This window comes from Desmodus rotundus, chromosome 12 (assembly GCF_022682495.2).
Source record: "Desmodus rotundus isolate HL8 chromosome 12, HLdesRot8A.1, whole genome shotgun sequence".
NCBI classification, from domain to species: domain Eukaryota; kingdom Metazoa; phylum Chordata; class Mammalia; order Chiroptera; family Phyllostomidae; genus Desmodus; species Desmodus rotundus.
This window is the reverse complement of record NC_071398.1, coordinates 4175068-4186723: the sequence shown is the minus strand read 5'-3', so window position 1 is coordinate 4186723 and position 11656 is coordinate 4175068.

Here is an 11656-nt window from a genome sequence, read left to right as displayed (position 1 = left end):
GTAATTTTACTCAAGTAATCAAATACATTTTTTTTGCAACAGATAAAACAACATACTGTGTCTGTGTTTTTAGAGTGCATTTTCTATTTAGCCAGGCCCTGAAATGTATTTTAACATCTCCCCAGACACCAGTAAATTATATACGTGACTGTGTATGTTTCTCTCGACGTAAGGAATTGTAAAAGGCACAGCAGAAACAGGTTTGCATGGGTCTGTGGTTTTCCTTTCTATTTTTTATTCCAAGGATCTAGATATTTTTCCAATAACTATTCCTTGCTTGGCCACTCTTCCCACAAAACCCCCACCCAAGAAAAAGGGAAAAATAAAATGCAGAGGTGTTCCTGGAGGCTTTACCCGGACAGGCGGGTGTCCCTAAGGAGGACACTGATGCCCACTCAGACCAGCTTCAGGCCGGCCCTTCTGGTTTTCCTTCCCTGGACACAGCCGCCGTTCTGCAGGCCGCGGGGAGCAGCATTGCTGCGGAGTCCCTGATGCAGAGGGGGTTACACAACCTGACTCAGGCCCCCCGGCGCAGCCCAGAGAGGTCGCCGACAAGTGCTTCATTTCATTAGTCATGTAGGCATTGAAACATATGCGTTTTTTTTTTAAAGGAAAAGTCCATCACGAAGGATCTGTGGAATCGACTCGAATGTTGCATCATCAAAATTCAGTCCGATTCCCCCTCCCTCCCTTCAGTTCCACAGGCTCCTGTGTCCGTCCTGAGCACTCTTTGGGGTGAGCGAACGGGACTGTGGGAAGGTCGCGGTCTAGAGGGGAAGGCGAACCACCAGCAGCGGGTGGTTCCGCGCCCATGCCTCCCATGTCAGGGAGAAGCATTGGGGACCCAGTGTCTGCGCACCCAGGGGGCGCCCGAAGCGCCGGCTCTGCTGGGGGTGAGGCCGGCCTTCTGGAAGGCGGACGCTGACCCCAGGCCCCGGGCAGTGCGGCAGTGGACGCCCCCAAACCGGGAGAGGGCAGGGATGGGGGTTTGCTTGGCTGCAGAGTCCTTGGGACGTTGCCGCATGCGGGCATTTAAGGGGCGGCGTTTCTCCATTGCGCCTCTCCAGGCCCGGCCATACCGCCTTTTTGCTCAAGAGTGGGGAGCAGGAGAGAAGGCCGGAATTCTGGCCAGAAGCTCTTGTTCCACTCGAGCCTACGGGGGGCTCCCAGCCCTTTCCCATGGCTGGGTGCAACGTGGACCCGGTGCCCAGGCCCACGTGGTAAAGGGTCGGGGCGCTTTTCTCAGAAACAGCCCCTGCGCCCTGAACAGAAACTGGGGACCTGCTGAGGGCGGAGGGAGTTCGGAGGGCCGCTGGCCACCGAGAGAGGCGGGCTCACACCCTGCGCCCTGCCCCTCGTCCGCCTTTCCAAGGGCCCGGTCGGCCAAACCCCGAGGGCACGGCCAGCAGCTGCACCTCGCCCTCACCTCCCGGGTCCCCGCGCACGCCAGCGGGTGCAGTGTCGCGGCCCCGCGCCCCCACGGGCTGCGCGTCCATTTCCGCGAGGCGGGCGGTCCGGGGAGGGGGCCGGGCGAGTTTCTTTTTCTTCTAACCCCACACTCTCCCTTCTAGCGTTTTCTGAAAGCGAGCGAAGGGGAGCGATTGGACTTTCGAGGCACCCGGAGCCCTTAGGAAAAGGTCGGAGCGTCGGGGTCTCCGTCTGTCCCTCTGCTCCCTCGCGTCTTTTGTCCCTGCCTAGCCAGCCACGGGTCGACTTTTCCCACCCATTGGCCACCACCTGCCCGTCCCCCGCATCCGCGCATTTCCAAAGCAAGAAATCGCCCTCCGCCCTGCCTCCTGCGGGCGTGTGACAAACACACTCAGCCTTCGGCCCAGCTCCTCTGAAGAAGAGAAATGGTTATATTTATAAAGCAACAGAGCTTATTTTAAGGCAGATGATGGTAACGCACCTCCCCCACCCCTCACCGCCTCCCGCCCCGCCGAGCCTCGCTTGCCTGTCTGTCTTTCCCCTTCCGGAAACTTCAGGTGCCTCGAAGTAGCGCTGGAATCACCAGGAGCCGAGCTTCCCCGGGCTGTGGCTGCCTAGAAGGAGGACAGCTAGGTTCACGAAATGTTTGGGCTAAAAACATTCATTTTGAGGACATTTCTCCCAGTTTCTTCTTTAAAAATATGAATTATAAAAACACAGAAAAGTACAATAAATCATGTAACAAAGCCCCTTGTGCCCATCACACAAAATTTACAAATGTTAGCAACGTGTCAGTTTTGTTTGTTTGTTTTTTTAAATTCTGGGTTTTTTTTTAAGTAAGTGCTTTTCTTTTTCTCTGTCTCACTGGGCCGCTGTGGTTCTCTCATCCTCTTCTTGTCCCTTGTCTTCCTGCGTCTGTCCTCCCTACATTCTTTGTGGTTTTTCTTTCCAACCCCTCCCTCCCCACTGCTCCTCGCTCCCCACCCCTATACACACCCAGAGGGGCTTCCTTCTTTCTAGAAGATAGACTCGGAAGCAGAGTTTGGTGAATGATGGAGACCCAGGGAGGAAAAAGGGGAAGAGACCAGTAACAGACTCAGGCTGCCCAAGACCCCTCCTGCCAGTGGCTGGGGAGGGTGGGGGGAGGGCGGTGGAATGAGAGGGGGCCAGGTTCCTGCAGATGGGTGGGAGACACCTGAAGCTCTCTGAGCTTTGAGTTTTCACATCTCAATCCACATGGGCCAGCTTTAGTCAACTGACTTTGATGGGGGTAAGAGGACTAACTTTGTAAGTTAGGAAAAAAAAAAAAAAGTGTGTCCATACAGAAAATCCTAAATGATATGCAGTTGACATCAATTTCGAGCAGGAGATTATTTGCTTATTGTTGTTGGCGTGTTGTGAATGTCAAGAACGAGAGAACTCAAAAAAAAAAAAAAGCTCCCACTCTGTTACAACTTTGCAGTTCTGTTAGAAAAATAAAGCATCGGAGTCTTTACTAGGAGTTACATGCTCTACCCCAAATGAAACAACCGTCAGAGGGGGTAACAAAGTGGGAAAAAATGCAAAGTGAATTTCAAAGGGCTCCACAGTAAAGCGCAATCTGAGATTCACAGAAAGTGGAGACGGATAAGACAGGAATTAGGTCACCTCCTCCAGACCCCAGGGAATCTGTTCAGATCAAAGCCTGCTCCGTCAGGGTAAACAAAACAGGGCCCAGTGGGCCCCTCCAATATTTTCATCTCTGTGCTGAGGGCTACTAATCTAACAGGCTCTATTTGATGAAAGGGGGTAAAAATTACAACTGTAAAAATGACTAAGGAAAAAAATGTCCTTTCAACTGCACGAGGAAGATAAAGATTTAGATTTGAACTAAAAAGTAACAAGATCCAGGCCCAGATCAACACAAACTTCCTGGAATTTTAGCACTAAGTAAATTATCTAATCCCAGCCCATTGTTCCCTCCTTGTGTGCCCCCCTCGACCCCCCCCATGCAATTGAGCATACCAGATGATTTACATAAAAAATATTGTTAAATTTTAACTGCAGTCTAAGAACTCGCAGGCGGTCTACTTTTGGGTTCACTTACTTTCCATTCCTTAAGGACTTACCCCCCACCAGTGCCATTGTCCCCGCCCCCCAGGCAGTGCTTGGGGTGTGTGCTGGCCTTTATGGTCCTGGGTGTTCCTTAAGCCCCATCTACAAGTATGGGCTCTCCTTCCCCTAAAGACAGACAGAGGCGGGAGCTGGTCCTGTAAGCCTGGCAGGTCAACACTGTTCGGCAGCCGTGATGCTTTAGCAGCTAAGCCCAAGGACTGTGTAAGGCTTTCTTTCACCACAGAGTCGATGGCCTTAAACCAACTGCCAGGGAACGTTTGATAGATAGAAACATCCAGAAAAGGGACAGGAAATCCCAGAGAAGGAAAATTCACCCAGGCTAAATCCAGGGTTGTAGTTCCTTGCTGAGCCTGGTTTCCTCTTAACTGTTTAAACATGTGATTTGGCTCTGCTTGTGCTCCTGCATCCGTCTGAGCTCGGGTTTAACAAAGACCCAGGGACCGCCAGTCCGCTTGGCCCTGGCCCTCTCTAAAGCCAGGGCAATGGGGGTGGGGGGTGGTAACGAGCTCGTACAAACACCACCAGTGACAGGCCATCTTCTGTTTGGGGCCCCGGGCTGCTCACTCCCAGAGGGCGATCCTGGGATCAGCTTTTTACTCATGTTCTGCCAGGGGGTCTGGTAACGGTGGCACAAGTCGACCCCTCCTTGTTAGGTCCAGGGTGGGACCCCATGTAGCTCCCCCAGTGCAGCTGAAGCCCGACACAGCATCGACTGCTAGAACTCTGGTGCCGAGAGGCCAGAGTCAGTGTGAGGCCCAGACAGTCACCTGTAACCCTGGGTAAGACGTCAGCACAGCAGCCCCCTCTCCTGATGGAAGGACGGGAAGGGGCATACTCGTCAGCCGGTAGAGTTGCTTCTGTGTTCAGAATGAGGGGCACCTCTACGTGTCTCACCTCCTAACAGTCCTGCGAGACAGGGCCACTGTCGTTTACCAGATGGCAAAACCCAAGAGAGCAGAGAAGGAACAGTTGGTCACCAGGAAACCTGGAGAGCTGTCACCTGCTCGAGAGCCAACCCTGAGGTGCAACCCTACCTGGCCTGGTCCACGGACCGGTTTCCCCGTCTGGACCACGGAGGGATCGATTTCCGTCATTTCCCAGTAGCTCCATCAGAGCCTTCCCACGCCCGCAATTCCACATGGTTGGAATACCACCTCCACTATCACCAGTATCCCCTGCTTTTCGAACGTTCGCTTTACACCGCTTTGCTTTACAAAAGACCTACGTTAGTGCCTGAGATGAAAGAAATCCAAAAAACATTTTCGCTATTAAAAAAAAGGCAAAAAGCAAAGATGTCATCCACCATTTGCTTTGCGATGAGCTCTCGGAAAAGCCGCAGAGCCCTGAGCAGGGTGGTGGCTCCTCCAGGCACCTTCCCCAGGGACCACACTCAGCATCGCAGGCTCAGGCCCCTCAGCTTTGAACTGCATCTGCGAGCATCTGGGCTTCAGCTTGACCGATTTTGTGCCTGGTTAGCAAAAGGCAGCTGAAGGTAACTTCTTCAATTGGCAGCATCTCAGCTTGTGAAAGGTTTCACGGGAAAGCTCTCCTTCCGGATAATGGGGAAACCTGTACTTCTCTGTTAATTCCATGTAAGGTACTCCCTTTTGAAAAGTTAAGTCTATGTATTTTTAGAAGGAAGAGGGAACACTGGATTTGATTCCCTCCAGTCGTCTTGCTAGTCCCACGCAGGAGAAACCCTCACAGTCCATGTCGGCGATGCGCCCCCCAAAGCAAAGCAATACAAACACATCCTGATTTTGCCCTTGAGCTGCATCCTTTCTTACTTTCCTCCTAACCAATCGCCCCTTGCTTTAGACAAGGCTGAGGTCTGTGGGTCTTACAGAGTTTTGTTTCCTGGCCCCTTCCCCGCCCTTCCACTTGCCAGCAAACCCCTTGGACCTGGCCCAGAGGTTTTCAAACGATGGGTTGGGACCCATCAGCGTGTTATAAAACCAGTCTAGTAGGTCATCATCCACCAGCATTTCTTTTAAAATGTAACAGGACAGCACCTATCGGAGTGCATCCCACTCTGTGGTAACGGTGAATGGTGCCTTCTGAGGGTCTTGTCACAGCTGTGTATGTGTACACACTCACACAGTAAGTCACAGAGATAAATGTACTTCTTAGCTCCAGTTGCCACCGAAAAGTGTGAAAGCCACTGACAAAGGCTCTGAAAAGTATGTTTCTCCTGCTTTCTCAGCTGACATCGCCAAACCAGGGGCTTGGGAGAGGGGCTGGCAGGCAGGTCTGGGAGCGGGACGCCTGGTGGGGAACACGCACAGCACAGTGTTCCCGTTCTCTCTGCAATCCTTCATCCAGGAGGCAGAGTCTTCTACTTGCTGCTTCCGAAAGGAAAGACCGAGCAGCGGCGGGGCTGGCATGCTGGCTTGAGTTTTCCTCTCCTGGGCTGCTTCCACCTGGAGGATTTGAGTAGCATTTTGCCATAAATGGGGGGTTTCTCCTTAAACACACAAAACAAAACCCGAGTAGGAAAGTTTAATGACTGTGCCAAGCTGCACTGTCCCTTTAAGAGCCTTCCTCATGGGTAAGTAGGCCCCAGCTCCTAGGTAACTAAGACAGCATCCCTCCCAAATCCTGCCATGTCTAAGCTTCCTTAGTCACCGGGCGCACTATGGGGCTCACCGCAGCCTAAGAGTATGTGGTCCTGAGTAATCAACTGTCCCTGGAAGGAGCCCTGCTCAGACTGACAGGCTGTCTGCAGACTTCAGCAGAGATCAGTTCTAACTAACGCGTGTGGCTGCGTGCACACACTTCTACCCGCATCTCCAGAGCGAGGATAGCTGGGAAGGACCGTCTTTGGATGAACAGAAGTTAGGGCGAGAGAGGGGTCTGAGTATTGAGATTTACTCCTCCCACTCTGGGTGCAGAAGCGCCTGCCCCAAGGCCAGCTGAAGGTCAGGACTGAGTGTCTCCACTTGGATTCGAGTCCAGTACTCCTGATGTAAATGACACCAAGAGTGACGATGGTAGCTCACATCATTGGAGTCAGTTCTTCAGCCCTTTCCTCTCCATAGTCTTTGCCTGGTAACACGCAGCTGCCCCCAGGGCACAGTGTGTGTACTTCCTGCCTCTTGGGGTGTGAATACTGACTTGCTTTGGCCAACAGCAGGAGGCAGGTTCCCCGGTGTGCTGGTCTCACACCCCGGCCTCAAGATGCCTGCTTGTTTCTACTTGTGCCCTTGTGCCTTCTGCCATGAAAAGAACATGCCACTGGCCTCAAGAAAAGAATAACAGCCACAAGGAGCAGAGCCACAGGAGCCACAGCCAACTTAGATCAGCCAAGCCCCAGCCAGCTGCAGACCCTGAGCTCCACCCAGCAGAGCACACATGGATCCTAGGGGGATAGGTGGGTGTTGCTTTAAGGCACTGAGCTTGCGGACGATTCCTTATTTAGCACCCCTGGGGCCCCAGTTAACCATTTTAAGCAGATGTGATTAGCCAAGACACTGTGTCAGACATTGTTCCAGATGCTTGGCTAGAATCAACCCAGTTAATCCCTGTAGCGACCCCATGAGGTGGGTGCTGTCACTTCACCTATTTTATGGCTAAGGAAACTAAGGGACACAGAGGTTAAGTGAGATGCCTGAGGACACATCCATGGTAACCAGGCTCTGGAGCAAACGATGCTTAGCTCTCAACCAGTGTGCTAGGCCTTTACCCTGTCCCCAGTCTTTCCAAGAAAGTCTTCACAATCTTGGGGAGACTGGGGACAACCAGGCTGTCGTAACTAAACCCCTGAATGGCAGCGCCTTCCCCTTTCCCTACTCGATGGCTAGGTCTCCAGAGAAGCAGAATCCTCCAGGATTCTGGGGCAAGTGATCTGCTCTCTAAACACCTCCTTCCCACAGCAGAACCCTCCAGAATCCAGGGTCCTTCGTGCTCAGCACGCAGCGTAGACAGAACAGGCAGGGATCCGCACTAATCGAGAATCCACACACTCATTCCAGTACCTTCCTTCAGCGAGCACCGGACGCTTCATGCCTGCGGTGATGGTTATCTTGTTAACGCTGAGAGATCAAATTATTTTTTGTATCTTTTCCATGGTGGAAGTGATCCAGCCACCGTGCGATGTTGGGGGCTTTATCCCTGTCTGCTTTCCCTCTCTCATGGAGAAACAAATCACCTGTTTTTCCTGTTACTTTCACAGACCGCAACCGCATGGTCCTTCGTGGGAGGGGGACTGTCGCATCAGAATTGTCACAGCGAAGAAATAGTTTGCAGACAGGAGCCGCGGGTATGTTTTTGTCTCCCCACGATGAGTATCGATGAGATTCATATTTTCTTATGCACAGAAAGCTGGATTTGAAAATCTTTGGAAAATCAAAGAAACATTCAGAGAAATCAGTAAAATGTTAGGAAATTTAGGAAATCTGAGAGGGGGGTCAGGTTTTCTTGGTCTGGACGTGCCCTGGGGGAGGAGAGAAGGGCGAGGAGGATTGGGCTGCTGATCTGGCCAGCGCACTAGTTTCCTAGGGTTGATGTAACAAATAAAAAGGACAGAAACGTATCCTCTTGTAGAAGTCAGTCAGGGGTTGGCAGAACCACGGTCCCGCAGGGGAAGACCTGTTCCATGCCTTCCTCTTAGCTGCCGCTGTGGCCGGCAGTCCTTGGCTTGTGGACACATTGCTCTAACCTCTTCCTATATCATCACACGGTGCTTTTCTTGTGGGTTTTCATAACATCTTCCCTCTGTCTCTGTCTCTTCTCTTCTTATAGGGGCACTGGTCCTATTGATTTAGGGCCCACCCTAATGACCTCTTACCTCCATTGTACTTTCAAAGACCCTCCTATTTCCAAAAAAAGGCCACATGTGCAGACACTGAGGGTTGGAAGGAGGCTGTCTCCGTCACTTGGGTGAGGTGTGAAGAGGGCCGGAGAGGAAAAGAAAGGTGGAAGGAGCTTTGGGTATTTTTGAGCAGATTTAAAATCCCGGGAAAGCCACGGCTCTCAGACCTAAAAAAGATACCCAGAGGCCTCTGGTCACAAAGTGGGGGCTCCCAGGCCTGGCTTAGCCAGCATATGTGTTTTATTTGGCTCACAAGGTATATTTAGCAAATTTGAAAGCGTTGCCAACATTTGAAAGTCAGGAGATCTCATATAAAAGTTCAAATTTCCAATTTCCAGGGTTTTGTTTTTTTTTTTTAATGTCAGATGATCTAGTGTTCTCGCCTTCCCACATGTCAACAATTGGCTGGCACAAAGGCGTGACTGTCCCCTTCGGATGGTGCTGACCCACGTCCACTTGAGTTCTCACCCGAACCACCTCCCTCACCTACCAGCCTGCTGGCCACTGTAGCCGTTTGACGTTTCTCCTAAGATGTGGTCCAATCAGTTCGTTTTGCAGGTGAGAAACAGAAGGCCAAGAGGCAGAAGTGCTTTGGGTTAGGGATGGAGGCAACGACCCTTTCCTTGCTTCAGCGAAGGAAAGTTGGGATGGAATGACAGAATGCAGAGATCTTCAAGGTGAAGAGATGACAGCAACAAAGAAGGCACTCCACCGCATGAGGCTGGTTCGGGAGGAGGACTGCTGTGGGATCTCTGGGTCCGACAGAGGGTTTAATGAGCAAGAAGGCTCAGATGAGTGGAAGAGGAATAGCCGCGCTTCCTCCAGGGTGTGGGGGAAATCACACTTGGGGTAGCGGGGGCAGAGTGTCTGCAGCTTTTTGTTTCTCTGCTCTGTAAGACAAGATTCTTTCTCCTTTACTCTAAAATCATAAAAACTACATGGTCATGGTAGACAATTGGGGAAAAGAGAAGTATTTAAATAATAAAACACTTTCTGCATCATCCTACCACCCATAGATAACAATGGGTTTTATTTTTGTGTTTCTCTCTTTAGAATATTTTGAAATACATGTGTCTTCATTTATTTCAATTTCACATTATGGGATGAGCATTTTCTCATGCCTATAATGTATCTTTAAAACCATATTTTAATGGTCGTTTACTATTCCATTAAATGGATGGAAATACATAATTTCTTTTCCTTATTTCTTTTACTCAACGGCCCAGAAAAGCGCTTTAACTTTGTGCTCACTGTTTTTTGTAAAAGTGCAATAGAAATGTCTTCTAAGTGGCTTTTCCCCTTAAGAGGAACAGGGGTTCTCAGCTGGGGATGATTTGGGCCCCGGGAGACATTCAGCTCTGTCGGGAGACAATTTTGTTTGGGTCGGGGCCAGAGTTGCTGCTAAACACCCTGCGGCACACGGGACGGCCCCCACAACAAAGACCGCGCTGGCCAGAATGTCAATACTGCTGAGATTGAGAAACTTGCTGTCCGGGACAGTGTCAGGGTTAATATTCAACATCCACTTAAAATTCAAATGAGCATTCTGCCGTTAAAGTCCAGGACTTTGCCCTGGAATCCTGCGTTGGAATAATCAGAACTCCAGTTAGTAGAGTCTGGAATGACTCTCCATTTTTTTATTGTGTTAGAAATTTTTAAATAACAATAAAAGAACGTGAGAGTAGGAATGATAGTTTTTAAAATGGAGCTCCCAGGATGAACGGAATGGTTCTGGAGTTGGTCCTCGTAGGGACCACACTCCCATGTGCGCACAGAGGTCTGGAGACCGTGTGAATGCATCGTCTCAGGCTGCTGGTCGGGCTTGGGAGAGAACAATTCCTAAGGCAGAGAAGTGATTCAGCTGATACAGAAATAGTTTCTAAATTCCAAAGTGGACTTGGATGACTACTCGTTTTGATGAGTACTTAGTTAAATTCGGCTAAATTTGGCATCCTCTTTTCTGTGCCTTTCCGTGATCGGTGGTGTTACTTCTCTGTGGCTTTTGCAACGGGTGAGCTTGTTGAGGAATTCCACTGTAGCAAGCGAAGTCATTGAAAGCATCCGCTTCCCTTCTGGCGAGAACTACGCTCCTCTCTTTCATCCCAGGTTTCTGTCTTGGGGACTCAACCTTCATGGAGACAATTGGTGTGGAGGCAGATGGTTATGATCCTTCCCTGCAGACGGTGCAAATGCCCTGGGGCACGTGCAGAAGGGAGGGGATGCTCGCTGCTTGTCATCTTCCGCCCACACTCTTTCTGGGGTTTACTGCGAATGGAAGAGGAGTTTAACTTGGAAACGCATAGATTTGCATTTTGAGTATTTAAAAGGTTACACAAAAATCCTTCCCCAGTCGGTGCTGGGGAAGAGACATAACCCAGCAGAATCAGGGGTCGCTTTTCCAAGCTGTGACGATGGAAATGTGATCTTCAGTTAGCAGGGATGCGGCACGGAGAGGGGCGAGCGTGGGCTAAGGTCAGGCGATGCGCCATGAGATCCATGGGCGCTTCTGCCCTGGATCACTCACTGCTGTGTGCGCATGCGTTGGCAACTCGACTGCTGCGGTGTTTCGTGTGGCTCATCTGCAGAGCCCGAGACCTGCGAGGAGTGGTCAGTGGAGGTCCCTTTGCTGTCAGATCATCTTCCAGAAGGAAGACAGTGTCCCTTCCCCTCATCTCCTCTCCCCCAGGGTTGGCCGAAGACAAGCAGCCTGCCGGTCTTCTCTGCTAGGTCAGCTAATGGCACAGACTCTATCATTTAGGAGGCCAGGGGCAAAGAGGGGAGGGGAGACAGGGGAGACAGGGCCACGGGACTGGAAGACAATTTAAAATAAGCAATCACGGGCTGAAGGAGAATATGTTGGCTGTAAAATGAGCACAGGAATAAAAGAGATGGATGGGAAGTCAATTCTCCGGTCTCTCTTCTAGGTGATGTGCCATCTTTTATTTTTCTGCTCTTGGTCAGCAACCTTTGGTTTCCAAGTACTGTACTCGTTTTCTTTTTAATTTGTCATTAAAATATTGATTCAACTGCTGAAGATGATGCAGCCAAGGCTTTCAGAATTTGCAAGCTGTAGAAAGGCAGGTCCGCTCCTCCCTGGCAAGAAATACACGTCTGCAGACCAGAGGCACCCAACACGGAGGTGGCAGCACGGACAGAATGCATGCACACACACGTGTGCTCATGCACAAACACACACACACGGGTGATTGCTATAAACTAGGCAGTGTGGCCAATGGGATTTGCTCCTACTCAGATGAATCCAAGGTTCAGACCCTTTGGACTGGAATGGACATGTGTCGAACA